The following is a 15185-nucleotide window of genomic DNA, read 5'->3' as shown; positions in this document are numbered from 1 at the left end:
TTTCAAAGTACAAACAACTGCCTCTTTCAAGGAGAACCTCAACTGACTGGAGGTCTGAATGAGCCTTCAACTTAACAGACCAATTTCATGCACTACTTCAAAAAGAAAATATGTATTATTACATCACTTTGGATGAGTCAACTGATACTATTGACTTGGTACAGGTTTTATACTTCATTTGGGTCATAACAGAAGATTTTCTTTGCTACAAAGAGTTACTCACTCTGGGCACTCTTGTGAACAGAACACAGGGAACAGATATCCTCAGCAACGTTCAAGATAAACGTTGTGAGGTTGGTCTGAATTTGGTAAATTCAGTGAGTGTATGTAGAGATGGTATACCGTCCATGACAGGAAAACATGAAGGGTTTATTGCACAGATAAAAAAAGTATTAACAGATCCAGATGCTCTCATTTCTTCTCATTGTATCTTACATCAGGAAAATCTGTGCTAAAGCTACTATTTTAAGTGATACTTTGCAACAAGTTATAAGTATTGTTAACTACATTCCTGCAAATGCAACATGGCATCATCAGTTTCATAACATGCTCAAGTTGAATGATGAGGTATTCAGTGTGGATTTGCAGTATCATTCTAAAGTGCATTGGCTATCCCAGGGGTAGGTGTTAGTCAAAATTTTATCTCTGCAAGAACTGCATGTAGAACGGAATCAGCAATGTGAATTACTGAAAGAAGATTGCTATAGGAACGTGCCATTTCTTTGTGGTATCATGTCAAAGCAAAATGGCTTGTATATTTCTTTACAAGGTAAAACTAGGTCTATATATGTGATATGTGGCAAAAAAAAAAGCCAAGCAATTCAAAACAAGCTATCTTTTTTTCAAAACACTTCTTCAAAAGGAAATTTCAGATGAACATCTTCCCCAGTTAGCAAAGGTCACTGATGAACAGGATGATATATGTGACTCATCTGAAGAATACACAGCTGTTATAGCCCTATTAATTGCAGAATACAATGAAAGGTTCACTTTCATTGTGAGAATCATGACATCACACTCAACTTGGCATCTCAGCCTCACCTAGTTGATATCACTAAGGCACCTAAAGAAGTACAGATGGAATTGATTGAGCTCTCAGTAGATGACATTTTAAAGTCATTGTTTGATGCTAAGAAAGATCCAGTTGAAACAGGGAAAAATGCAGAATACCCACACCTTTGGGAACATGCCCCCAAAATGCTTTCTTGCTCTTCAACCACTTATTGCTGCAAATCTACATTCTCCTACCTAACCCACATCAAGATACTCTTAAGGTCACAAATGACTGATACCCTCCAGAGCAGCGGTCTCCAACGTTGTTGGCACCAGGGACTGGTTTCATGGAAGACAATTTTTCCAAGGGGCGGGGGGTCTGGGAGGGAGGGTGATGTGAGCAGTGGGGAGCGCCTGTAAATACAGATGAGGGTTTGCTCACTTCCCACTGCTCACCTCCTGCTGTGTGGCCAGGTTCCTAAGTTTCATGGAAGACAATTTTTCCATGGACAGAAGTGGGGGGGACAGGGGAGGCGGAGTTCAGGTGGTGGTGCGTGGCCTGGTTCCTAACAGACTGGTACTGAGCTGAGGCCCAGGGATTGGGGACGGCAACTCTGGAGGATCAACTGAAACTGTGGACCTCCATGCTACAACCAAATATTCAAATGTTTTCCAACAAAAAGCAGACACAAAGTCATTAAAGGTTTAGTTAACTTTAAAATTAACACATAGTTTTCATTTTTTGAAATTATTAAGTACATGGTAGTTGGATTTTTACAAAATAATGTACATTTTTAAGTATATCAAATTGAAGTTTCTTGAATCCAGCCTTATTTGATTACAGCTAAATTAGTACAGCCTTCCGACATGAAAAGGTTCCCCACACCTGTGTTGGACCATAAGTGATTTTGGTGTACTAGATCCCAATTCTAAGATTAATCCTATTATGGATTTTCTAAAATATCAGACCTCATCAAGAGCCATAAAACTATACTGCAACAGAAATATTTAATATATTAAACACCCTAACTTCAATCAGTTTCTTAGATTGTATTTACAGACTGACACGTAAAATATATATGCAGATGAATGCAAGATGCAGGTTCAAAGCACAAAGCATAAAAGGCCTGGGTTTAGAAGTTTCCCTGTTTCATTCAGAGGGCAGAAGATACAAAGAGGGAAACAACTCTTAAGTTGGATTACAAGAGAAAAAGAAGGATATGAAAACTTATTTTCACCTTCACATGTCACCACCAAGTTAGGGAAGAAAAACAATACAATGCAATTGTATAGCCATACCGCACCTCCCATGGCAAGTCACCACAGCTGCCTATAAATCACTTCATTCTGTGAAATAATTCAGTTTAGATACTTTATTACTCAAGCACATCTGGGAAGATAGAGATAGGATCTTAGTCTGAAATCCACTCCTTTTTTTTTTTTACTGGAAATAATCCCATAAACATAACAACAAAGGATAGATAGATAATTAAGAATGAGAAGTAATTTCCCTTGACAGGAACTATTCCCTACTAAAGGAATCAGTATTCCTTGCAGAAATGATTGACTACCAGTCAGAGGCAAGTAAAATATAAAGTGAGCCCAGAACCCCTCGTTGTGCCAGAGTGTAAGGAAGTGCTCAAAACTCAATAGGGTCATGTCAAAAGAACATACGAGCCAGCTTGAAGGGATTCCCACTGACAAAATTTATGACAGTTTTAGTTTTTTAATAGTTAAATATTGTTCATATTTTTAATACTGACAGCAATGGATTGTAACTTGTTGAATTTTTAAAAATATCAACTCTACAGTGATCCTTAAAAACAAAAAGGAGGAGAAAAGCTCTTCTCTTTAGAACAATATCAGCTAATGTAAAGGAATTAGAGAATATGAAAATCTATATATTGAAACAATGAATATAATAACAGATTCAGACAAGGATCATCAGTGGATGCTAACACTGTTGGGTAAAAAGTTGTGGAAAAGAAGAGTCACGAAATCTTATGAACCAGGGCACACAGCAGGAGGTGAGCTGCGGGCAGGTGAGTGAGTGGGCAGGCCAGTGAGCGAAGCTCCATCTGTATTTACAGGTACTCCCCATGGCTCACATCACCACCAAATCATCCTGAAACCAAAATTATCCATTTCACCCTACCCCACCCCCATCACCAGTCCGTGGAAAAACCGTCTTCCATGAAACCAATCCCTGGTACCAAAAAGGTTGGGAACCGCTGTTCTAATCCCCACAAGCATCTCACATGTTAACTTCATCCCACTCCTTGCAGTTTGGCAAAGGCATCATATCACACTGCTCTGTTCTACATGTTCGTCCTTTACACATGTAGTTCCTCCCTGGAACTTTCTTCCCCATACTTCTCCACATAGCTAAAGCCTTCAAGATTCAGCTAGAGCAACACACCCTGATTTTAAAAAAAAGTCTTTCGAGACTTCCGTTGTGCTTCCAAAGCACCTTGTGCATTCCCCTAGCAAAGTGTTCACCAGGCTGCAGTATCACTTATTGACTTGTCTAAGCTCTTTGAAGGTAGGGAGTAATCAGCACCTAATATTGTAGCCATAGAAATGCCGACTGAATTAATGAATCTATTGAGACTCAATTCAAACTTCACCTCCTCTGAAAAGCTGAATCTAATCCTGCCATTTGGATCCTCCTCTTTACTTTCATATCACCTTTATCACCTCCTTTTAACACTTATTACCTTGTAGTTTACTCTTTTATAATCTAAGCCATGAGCTCCTGAAGGATATGGACAACGTCTCATTTATCCTAGTATCTTTAGCATAAAACAGAATATCTAACAAATAGTAGGCACCTACTAAATATTCAAATGAATGAACCAGTTGGCCCTTTTCATGTATTTTCTTGATGTAGGTCTTACTTTGGAAGAAGCTCTGTCAACTTGACTTGAAGATTCCTCTATTATGAACAGAAATTAAGAGAGAATCTTCTAACAAAGAATTGTCCTGGGAAGAAAACACAGAGGTGATGTTTACTCTAACACAGACTAATAAACTGACAGTTTCTCTGATTTCTAAACTAATACTATATGATAGGCTCCTAATGCTCCAAAGCAGTTAAGTAACAGGGTTGCATCTCTGTTAAGTGAAAAAAGCTGGGGTGGTAAAGTCAAATAGTGGCAAGTGAATGCCTGCAATTCTTAATTGAAAATCTATCATCTTTCCAGAGGGCCTCATGTGGCCAACCATATGTACATGGGTAAGGCTGAATTTGTGTCCCCTACGGAGTGCAATGAACAAAACACAAGGCAACTAATAAAGGACAGGACAGAATAGAAAAAAGAGAAGAGACTCTCATGGCCTAGAACATATCATGGACCTGAACAGATGTTCTGACTGGATCCAGCCAGTCCACCAAACTGAAAAAAACAATTGCCATTTCCTAACCTATGAGAAACTAAGAGAGAGAAAAACAATTATGAAAGCAACATTAATTCCAAAGAGAAAAGGGGAGATAGAGAAGAAAATAGAGCACAGAGAAATAAAGGACCACTTTGTCTCTGACAATATTAACATCAACACTATATCCAGTTTTAACAGCACTAGAAAACATTATTTAGAGATTAGTAACTAGATAATGTTTACCATAGACTGTTCCTCTGTGAGGCAGGCTATGCTTGCTAACTGGCCACATAACAATACATCCCAGCTACTTGGAAAGTATGTTCACTAATATCTACAGATACTTTATCCCTCTTCTGTATTATCTACTAAATATGGGTGGAGTAAAATGTTGAAAGTAGCCTAAGAATCCATTAACTGCAGCTTCAATTGCAAGTATTTACATTTTAAATCAATAGATGTATGAGGAAGCATTACTGTACTTAACCCTAAGAGATACCTCCAAAAGTCAGTTTTCCTCTTCCTTAAAAGGAAACAGGACCATCAATCCCATTTTACACATGAAGACACTGATTTGGCAGTTAATGAGGGTAAGTAACTCACAAAGCCTCAGAAATTCAAACAGGGTTAAAAATGTAAAGTTTTAGGCCCAGGGCAAGGTGGCTCACACCTGTAATCCTAGCACTTTGGAAGGCCAAGGCAGGAGGATCCCTTTAAGCCAAGAGTTCAGGACCAGCATTAGCAACATAACCAGACCCCATCCCTACAAAAAAAAAAAAAAAAAAAAGCTGGGCATGGTGGCCCACATCTACAATCCCAACTACTTGGGTGGCTGGGGTAGGAGGATCACTTGAGCCCAAGATTTTGAGGTTGCAATGAGCTATGATGACACCACTGCACTCTAGCCCAGCCAACAGAATGAGACGTTGTCTCAAAAAAAAAAAAATTCAAAGTTTTAATTGTTGGGCTCTGACTTTACTCCCTCACAAAGCCTATGCAAAAACAAAATAGATTTATATTCTTTCTACATTCCTATTTTACTAGTCAAATTAATTAATTTTTTAGCCATCATACTCTCACTCATTTGATTAAAAAGAAAGAAAAAATGTTTCTGCACTATCATTCAGGGAAAATACTCCAAGTGTAAAACCCTCTTAGTTTTCTCATTTCTGTGGAGAGTAACATACAAAGAATTTGGAACCAAACAACTGAAGGGAAAATAAGGAGAATTGGAAAGGGAGATAAAACACATAAGGCTCAAGATACCATGATAACCGGAAAGGTAGTAACTTTGATGGTATAGGTATCAAGGGCAAAAACTGAGTTCAGGGTTTCAGCTATTGGACTTAGAGCAGGTCTGACCCAAATCAAGACTCAAGAACAATGATCTCTCTTGGGTATGGTGTGAGCTAGGAGGGGCAATGCAACTGGCAAAATCACAATCTAGAACATAGGTCTCAAACCATTTAGTTTCTTTCTTTCTGTTTTCCCTACAGCTGCTAGACGAATAAGACAAAAATCACACGCTCTGGAGAGTTCTTTTGGCACTAGAGAGATCACACTCCTAGCAAATTTAACTTCAGTGTGAGCATAAACTCAGAATGGAATGTAAAGAGGGAAATATGATAAGGTGAAGACAAAGAGGAACCCAGCTTCGTTTAATAGGTTCAAAAAGGTTTTGGATGTCCTGAAAGGGTTCCAGAACACGATACCTAAACCAGTGATTGATAGTTTTTTGTGGTGGTGGTGGTGGTTTTAAGGTAGAGAGGTGTTCAGAGGAAAACAATGGTATATTCAAAGGCAGCAAGGCCAAAGAACAGGGGTGGTGAAAGAACAAAAGTAAATTCATCTGTAGCTGATGCCTAACCCCTCAGAGCAAAGGGAAAATAGCAAAATATAAGGCAAAAAAGGTGAGGTAAAGCAGCCAAAAAAAAAAAAAAAGAAACCCAGCCTTTGTACTGGGAATAAGAAAAAGACACAAAAGGTTTTAACAGAAAGTAACAACAGATTTTAATTTTCTTTGGCTGAAAGGCACAGAACTAAATAAAAGATTAGAAAGAGCAAGACCAGAGCAAGTAGGCCAGCTAAAGGCCATAACAATTGTTCAGAAGAGAGATGATGGTCTGCTGAAAGAAAGAAGTGGCAATGATGATGGAAAGAGAAAGATTCAAGATGCTTCAAGAACAGAGAGATTTAAAAAAAAAAAGGTTCAAAAGAGATTATGATTATTGGATGTTATAGGATAGGACAGAGAAGACTCAAGTATAACATCCAGGTTTCTGGATTACACAACTATGTGGTATCATTCACAGGAAAAACTCAGGAAGAAGAAGTGATTTCCACAGAAAAATTATTTTTGCTTTGGTCATGTTGACTCTGAGGTGCTGCTCGATAATCAAATGGAGGTGTTCAAGAGACCAGTGAATAAATGAGCCTAGAGCTCAGGTGAGATATTGGAGCTGGAGACAGAGACACCCGAAATATCAGGTGATAGTCGTAGATGCTAAGCAAAGTCATCAGGGTAGATGAGACTGTAAGACTGTGTAGAGAGAGCTGTTTTTTTCAAAATGTCATCCAAGACAACTGACCAGAGACATCAGAAACACCTGAAATGTTTGTTAAAATACAAATTCTTGGGGTCCATCCCAAACTGACTACATCAAAATCTCTGGGATTGGATCCAGGAGCCCAAATTTCATGCATTCATTCAATAAATGTGTAATGAGGGACTATTTTAGGCATGAGAAATAGTGGTCAATAAAATAAACGTCCCTGTTCTCATAGGTTTTAAGTTCTAGATGTGAGCCAGACTAAGGAACAAACAAGATAACTTAAGATAGTGATAGTGCTATGGAGATAATAAAACAGAGGAATATGATGGGGCACAAAGGAGAGGCTGACTATTTTGGAATAAGGTGGTCAGATAAAGTCTATAAAGAAATCATTTGAGCTGAGATGAATGGTGTGAGGAGATAAGCCCCGTGAAGATGGGGGAGGAAAGGTAAGTCAGAGAGGCTGGTAGGGACCAGATCATGAAGGGTCTTATAGGCCATATTCTTAACAAATCCTCCAAGAGATACTTATGCCACTACTTTTTTTTTTTTTTTTTTTGAGACAGAGTCTCACTTTGTTCCCCGGGCTAGAGTGAGTGCCATGGCGTCAGCCTAGCTCACAGCAATCTCAAACTCCTGGGCTTAAGCGATCCTACTGCCTCAGTCTCCCGAGTAGCTGGGACTACAGGCATGCGCCACCATGCCCGGCTAATTTTTTCTATATATATTTTTAGTTGGCCAGATAATTTTTATTTCTATTTTTAGTAGAGACGGGGTCTCGCTCAGGCTGGTCTCGAATTCCTGACCTCGAGCTATCCACCCGCCTCGGCCTCCCAGAGGGCTAGGATTACAGGCGTGAGCCACCACGCCCGGCCCTTATGCCACTACTTTTAAGAACCAAAGATAGGCCAAGCATGGTGGCTCACACCTGTAATCCTAGCACTCTGGGAGGCCGAGGAGGGCGGATCCTTTGAGCTCAAGAGTTCAAGACCAGCCTGAGCAAGATTGAGACCCCGTCTCTACCAAAAAAAAAAAAAAATAGAAAGAAATCAGCTGGACAACTAAAAATATATAGAAAAAATTAGCTGGGCATGGTGGCTCATGCCTGTAGTTCCAGCTACTAGGGAGGCTGAAGCAGAAGGATTGCTTAAGCCCAGAAGTTTGATGTTGCTGTGAGTTAGGCTGATGCCAAAGCACTCTAACCTGGGCAACAAAGTGAGTCTCTGTCTCAAAAAAAAAAAAAAGAATCAAAGATAAAGAGGGAGAATACAACAGAAACCTTAACAAAAACAAAGCTTTAACAGATAGGCAGGAGAAAAAAAAGCAGGAATGCAAGTGGAAAAGACAGTATACTGTCATCAAAACATTTCAAGGACAGGGCTCAACAGTGACAAATGCTGCAAAAAAAAATAAAATAAAATAAAACAAGGATGAAAAGGGGTCCATTAGATTTTACAACAAGGTCTATATTCTTCCCATTGATTTTGATAGCTGCTGGGAGCTGCCTCCCCCAACAACATTAGAAGTGACCACTTCTTATGGGGTATACATTCACCTGCTACCCATTCACAACATATTGTATTCTGAAAATTATCAGCTGGTCACTGTCGTAGATTTTCTTCTTCCCTCTTCCCACAGAATCACAAAGGAAGGGTAAGGAGGAAGTACAATGTGGAGGATGAGGAAAAATATATTTCAAATATACCCATTATAAAGTTTGGATTGTCATCACCTTGATTACTTCCTTCCTAGTTCTGTTATTAAGCCTGAAAAGCTTTCACAAGTCTGAACCATCGTTCTCCAAGGAACCAAGGATTTCTTGATACCCACAACACTGCTCATATGCCAAAACCATGCATAAATTCTTACAGCTGACATGTGCAATAAAATCACTGCCCCAACAAAAATATGAACTGCATACTTGGAAAACTTAGTCTTTTAATATAAATGTTGGACCACTTTAAGGCCCACTGAACTTTTAGGAAAGGGAAAAGTGCTTTACAAATATGAAATGTGGTTTTGATCATTATTAATAAAAACGCAGCACAAATGATGTTGGTATCAACATGAAATATACCAAAAGCATCCACACAAGGAAGATAATGGAAAAGTGGGCAGAGGAAACTTGTTAATGAAGTTAAAACAGTCTATTCTGTGCATTAGATAAGAACTTTATAAAAGACCAATAGTAGGAGCAAAATTCCCTCCAAAAGATCAAGATACAATTTGACTGCTCTGTAGACCAGCTTTTTCTCTTTTTCTTCCCACTACAGACTAACAATCAACAAATCCCAATTAGAAATAAACTGAGTTCCTTTAAACCCTGCTGAATGCCTCACTTAACTTTATACTTTCAGCTCCATGGAACAAGGACTTAAGCTGAGAACTTTTGGGACCTCAGAGTAACTATATGGATACAAAACTATAGTTTTTACTTGCTTGCAAGACTCTGAGGTATCAGTTAAAAAAAGCTATAAAACATACTGCTAATGCCAATTGAGAAATGGAAGAAACAGAACATTGGTCTAAGTTAGGGAAAAGACCTTAGAAGAGCATTTAACAACTAGGCAGCTTCACTTTTATCCCCAAGAAAATACAAGCTGAATATCTCTTATCCAAAATGCTTGGGACCAGAAGTGTTTTGCATTTCAGATTTTTTCATATTTTGGAATATCTGCATATAGATATTGAGGTAGCTTATACACAGGATCCAAGTCTAAACAAGAAAGTCACTTATGTTTCATATATACTTTATATACCTAGCCTGCCTTATACACCTAGCCTAAAGGTAATTTTATACAATATTTTTAATTATTTTGGACATAAAACAAAGTTTTGACTGTATTTTGACTGCAACCTGTCACATGAGGTCAGGTGTGAAATTTTCCACATGTGGCATCATGTTGGTGCTCGAAAGATTTCAGATCTTGGAGCATTTCAAATTTCAGATTTTTGGAGTAGCGATGTTCAACCTGTACTCAGAAAGACCTGATAATTGTTTCCCAGGAAAAATTGAAAAACCTTAGACAATTTAGAAAAGTCACAGTCTGACAAACAAGAAATTAAAGGGAATGAAAAGATTTTTGATGCTTTTGTTAATAAACTGAGAAAAAGAAGAAAATGATTCCTGTAAAATCACCAAAATTGTTTTACTACTAAGAGACATGACTGCCTTGGACTTTTTTTTTAAGAGACAGGGGTCTCGCTATGTTGCCCAGGCTGAAGAACAGTGGCTATTCACAGGCACCAATATAGCACACTATAGCCTCAAACTTGGGAAAACTCACTGTCAAAACTACAAAGCTAAGCTAGGTGGGGTGATTCATGTCTGTAATCTTAGCACTCTGGGAGGCTGAGGTGAGAGGATTGCTTGAGGCCAGGAGTTCCCTACCAGCCTGAGCAAGACTGAGATCCTAACTCTACCAAAAATAGAAACATCAGCCATGCATGGCGCGTGCCTATAGTCCTAGGTACTTGGGAGGCTGAGGCAAAAGGATCCCTAGAGCCCAGTAGTTTGAGGTTGCAGTAAACTATGATGACACCACTATACTCTACCCTGAGCAACAGAGCGGGAACTACAAAGCTAAAATAGCTTTCCCAGTACAGGCTCAAACAACTGGACTGAACCCACAGAGATCCTGCAGAAAGGCAAAACGAACACCTGGATTCGGGAAGTATTCCAGAGCCTTTCTTTCCATACATTCCAAGTAAAAAGGATGCAGATTATTATAATTCTTTTTTTTTTTTTGAGACAGAATCTCATTCTGTTGCCTGGACTAGAGTACAGTGACATAACCATAGCTCACTGCAACTTCAAACTCCTGGGCTCACAATATCCTCCTGCTTCAGCCTCCCAAATAGCTGGGACCACAGGTCCAGGCCACAACACCCAGCTAATCTTTCTATTTTTTGTAGAGATAGGGGTCTCACTCTTGCTCAGGCTAGTCTCAAAATCCTGGCCTCAAGCAATCCTCCTGCCTCAGCTTCCCAAAATGCTAGGATTACAGGCTTGAGCCACTGTGCCAGCCAGATTATTATGATTAATGGCTTTCAACATGACTTTTTCCCAAAGTGTTCTAAGGAAACCTAAGTAAACTCAAAGGAGTTAAAAGAGATCAAAGTTAAGAAACTTTCTTTCCTATTTATATCTGCTTTCAGAAATAAACTCCAAGTTATTGAAAGGAATGGACAGAGTAACTTCATTGGAGAGATGGAACAGGTGGGTGCTACAATGCTAAATTAGCAACCACGTTAAGAACAAAAATTTGCCATTAAAAGACTGTTAAGTGAGGCCGGGCGCGGTGGCTCACGCCTGTAATCCTAGCCCTCTGGGAGGCTGAGGCAGGTGGATCGCTCAAGGTCAGGAGTTCAAGACCAGCCTGAGCGAGACCCCGTCTCTACTAAAAATACAAAGAAATTATCTGGCCAACTAAAAATATATATAGAAAAAATTAGCCGGGCATGGTGGTACATGCCTGTAGTCCCAGCTACCCGGGAGGCTGAGGCAGGAGGATCGCTTAAGCCCAGGAGTTTGAGGTTGCTGTGAGCTAGGCTGACGCCATGGCACTCACTCTAGCCCGGGCAACAAAGTGAGACTCTGTCTCAAAAAAAAAGAAAAAAAAAAAAGACTGTTAAGTGGAATGTTATCTACACAGGTGAGGATACAGCTAAAGGAAAACACTGAGAACACTGTGTACGAAGAAGGTCTCTAAAATTAGACCCACCAACTATATTCATGCATACATCAAGGCATGAGTCCAGTTATTTTTCCTACTGTAAATTGATAACACAATCCACAGAAAGACACTCAGAATCCCCTATCCAATCTTACACAGAGGCACAGAAAAACCTTTAAAAATATATATAGTTTCACAAAATTCTCTCCTCTGCACTTACTGGGACCATATAACCAAAATTCAACACTTTTTTCCCCTTCCTCAATATCTACTTTTTCCTGAAAGCTTTTGTTATGTGTTCATAAAGAGATCTGGCACAGTAATAAGCACTGCACTCATTCAGAAACTGTTGCCTACACTGAAACATTGTCAGTACTCAGTACTTATCTATAAGAGGTGAGAATAGAGATGTTTAAGTATTTTGGGGACCTAAAAAAATTCCTAGAAATTTTGTGAAAGGACTTAAAAGGGGACAATAGAAGTTTTCTGGAAGCTTTTACCAATATGCCTTACGTCAGAAGTTATTCACAAAATGGGAACTACTAATATACTTTTAATGCAGTTACATCTAAAAATTAATAATTATTATTAATTACTAATAATATCCAGAACAAGATCCAGTCAAATGCATACCAGATCCCCAATTCTTTCACCCCTAATGAACTGCTGTCTCATAGGCCTGGTAGCTTTCAGTGTCCTGGCATCCTGGCAAAGGTTTAAGCAAAAGCCTTAGCTTTGCCATCAGCATTCCTGCAAAGTGTTAAAAGCACACCTCATCCCTTTGCCTTCCTAAGCTGGAGAAGGGTGGCCAGAACTGCCCCAAGAGAAATCTCATCCAGGCCACTCTAGCCAAGTCAATGAAGATAATGAATGCACCAACTAAGCACTTGAGAATGGAAAAAATAAATGAGGGGTAATCCACAGAATTCAGGTCCTGTCCCTTTTATCCTCAGACTTAATATAGATGAATTTAGTTGCTAAAAATGCCCCTCAAAAGGAATGTGTGAAAAAAAAGGATCAAATGCTCTGTAGAACCAAACACTTCTCCATTGTTAGAGAAAGCTATTCTTATAGCTTTTGAGCTCTTCTGTCTTTACTTGAATTGGAGGCTAAAGGTGAGAACTAACCCATACAGTCAGGACTATAAATATTAACATCTTCAGTCCACTGAAAAATTCAAAGTGGAATCAATCTGCTCAGCTCTCCTGGGCCAAAAAGGTAAAGATGGTGGTATTTGTCTCAGCAGGGATGCGAACAAACCTCAAGGAAGGAGCCCAAGTAGGTAAAAAGTCTAGCTATGTAAGACCTGAAGTAAGGCCACCAATATCAAAGATCTCCATATTCCATCCTCCTCTCTGCCTTCAGAATATTTTCATTCAATGGTCTAAAACCACAAGACCTTTGTCAAAAGATAAATAACCCAAGCACTGACACAAATAATGTCTCAATGTCTCTCAATGAGTACAAAACTAGGTTTTTCTAGTGAAAATCCATCCCACCCCTCCAAGGACAACCAATCATGATCAAAAATTCATGACAGGAAGAGTTCAAGAAAAAAAACTGCTCCTCCTTACCTATTTGCTCAATAAATTCATTGAGCACTTGACTGGATATCAAGTGCTAAGTGCTGAAGATACAGCAATTAATAAAACAAAAATATCTGACTTCCTGAAGCTTACTTTCTAATGGAGGAGACCAAAATATATGTTACAGGCTGATACGGGGTAAGGAGAAAAACAAAACAGAAAAGTGGGATAGGGAATTATGTAAATATATGTGGAGGAGGGGCTTTGCAATTTAGAAGCCAGGGAAATGTGACAGTTAGAGGGACATTTGAGTAAAGACCTGAGGTGAGGAGAGACACAGGCTATGCAGCTTTATAAGGGAAGGGAAGAGAGAAAAAGTGCATAGACTGTGAGGCAGAAGTACGCCTAGTTGTACTCAACAACAGTCAAGAGATCAGTGTATACATTGTGGGAAAAGGAGTGCTACCGATCTAGAGCCTTAAAAGCAACTCTAAGACTGGTTTTTATTCTGAAAGAGAAAAGGAAGCTATCTTCTCTTTTAAATTTCCATTCAAAAATATCAGGCACGCTATTTTTATTAGGCAAATTTTTAAAAGTTTAAATTGTGAAACTCTACTGATCCAATAGTGGACACAAAGACAACTGGGAACTATAACTCTGAAATTTAATTTTTGCTGACAGAGTTCATCAGACCTTCAAGAAATTCCCTGTACTCTTAACCGTATAAAAAACACCAACAAGGGAAAAAAATACAACTAAAACCTGAAGGGAATTAACGTAACCTACCACTTTTCACCACTATTTTAACTTTTTGCCTTGATGCCTTAGCTCAAAAGGGGGTAAAAAAAGAAATATTGGAGGAAGACAAGAAATGCATTAGGAAGAAGAGCCACAAACAACTGATTCAAGTGCCAATTTGACTATCTGAAAATACAAGAAAATGCTAGGAAGTTATGATATTCCTGAATATCTGAAGTTGTCACTTCCCTCCTTTCCTAAGTCTCCACGTTGCCTACAAACATACAAGACTCAGGCTTCTTAATTTTACTTGAGTCTATTTGAAAAAGTTACGTACAAGGATATTCATCCAACTAGGCTCTGAACTTATTCATTTTTTTTTCTGTTTTTTCTTTTTTCATTCTTTCTTTCTTTCTTTTTTTTTTTTTTTTTTTACCACAGTCCCGGTTAGACTGTCTAGGCTCTGAATTAAATTTTCCCACTTTTCTCTTTGGTTTTAACGCAGCTCTGGGGCTGTTACTCGGTCATTTCTCATTATTATTCAAGAACAATTCACTTTGAGTAAATAAATATTCTTTGGAGTTACTGGGCTAATGGTCACAAATGTAGAAAAATGTTAGCTCTACGGGACACTGAATGGAGAAGCGTTTTCAAGGGCTCAAGAGTGAGTCATGAGCTTAGCATAGGCCCAACTTCTACGCTACAGAAACATCTACCTGTACATGGCGACTCAAATCCCTGTCCCTGTAATAAACTGGGACCCTGGCATGATTTGAAACACTTCTACACCTCTCCGTCCCATTTCTCCAATGCTCGAAGGAAAACGGACAACCAGGAAACACATGGAGCTAGTCACCCCCAAGCACTACGGGCGCAACAGTTTTTAGGTCCCACCTCACAGGCCACAGGTGGCGCCAGCCCCCCAGCCCTCAGTCACGCGCCCTCAGCGCACGCTCGGGGCGTCTCCGGCCTCGGGGCGGTTCTTCCTGCCGCCATCCGACTCTGACCCACTGCCCCCGGGCCCCGGCAGCCCCAGTGTGGAGAACCCAGGCCGAGGGGCCTCCTCCCGCCCGCCTGCCCGCCCGCGCGGCCGCCACGCCCCCTCCCCCAGGGGCCGCCCGGGCCGCCCGCCCCCTCGCCCGGGAGGTGGCCTCACCTCACGCGGGCCGGAGCGGGGAGGGCGCCCGCGTCTCCGCCCGCCGCCCGGGCCCTCGGCCGCTCGGCTGCGGCTCGGCCCCGACGGCCCGCGGCGGCGCGCTTCTGGGGGCGGGCTCTTCTCGGCTGGGGTTTCCCCGGGGCTGAGGGCGGGGGACCAGGGGGAC

At 40.3% G+C, this 15185-nt stretch overlaps 1 protein-coding gene across 18 annotated transcripts in view; it reads right to left on the bottom strand.

Moving 5' to 3' along the window:
- The window catches only part of R3HDM2 (R3H domain containing 2), a 137497-nt gene extending 122395 nt beyond the window's left edge, over positions 1 to 15102 (bottom strand). For 17 of the 18 annotated variants that reach the window (XM_045553542.1, XM_045553551.1, XM_045553546.1 and 14 more), the window contains exon 1: positions 15020 to 15102. The gene's annotated coding sequence lies outside the window, so the exon portion shown is untranslated. The remainder of the gene's footprint in view (positions 1 to 15019) is intronic. The other variant, XM_045553543.1, reaches the window with a different exon arrangement.
- Positions 15103 to 15185: the final 83 nt, after the last annotated feature.

Source organism: Lemur catta, chromosome 6, assembly GCF_020740605.2.
Source record: "Lemur catta isolate mLemCat1 chromosome 6, mLemCat1.pri, whole genome shotgun sequence".
Classification (NCBI taxonomy): Eukaryota; Metazoa; Chordata; class Mammalia; order Primates; family Lemuridae; genus Lemur; species Lemur catta.
This window is presented reverse-complemented; position numbering and strand designations above follow the sequence as displayed.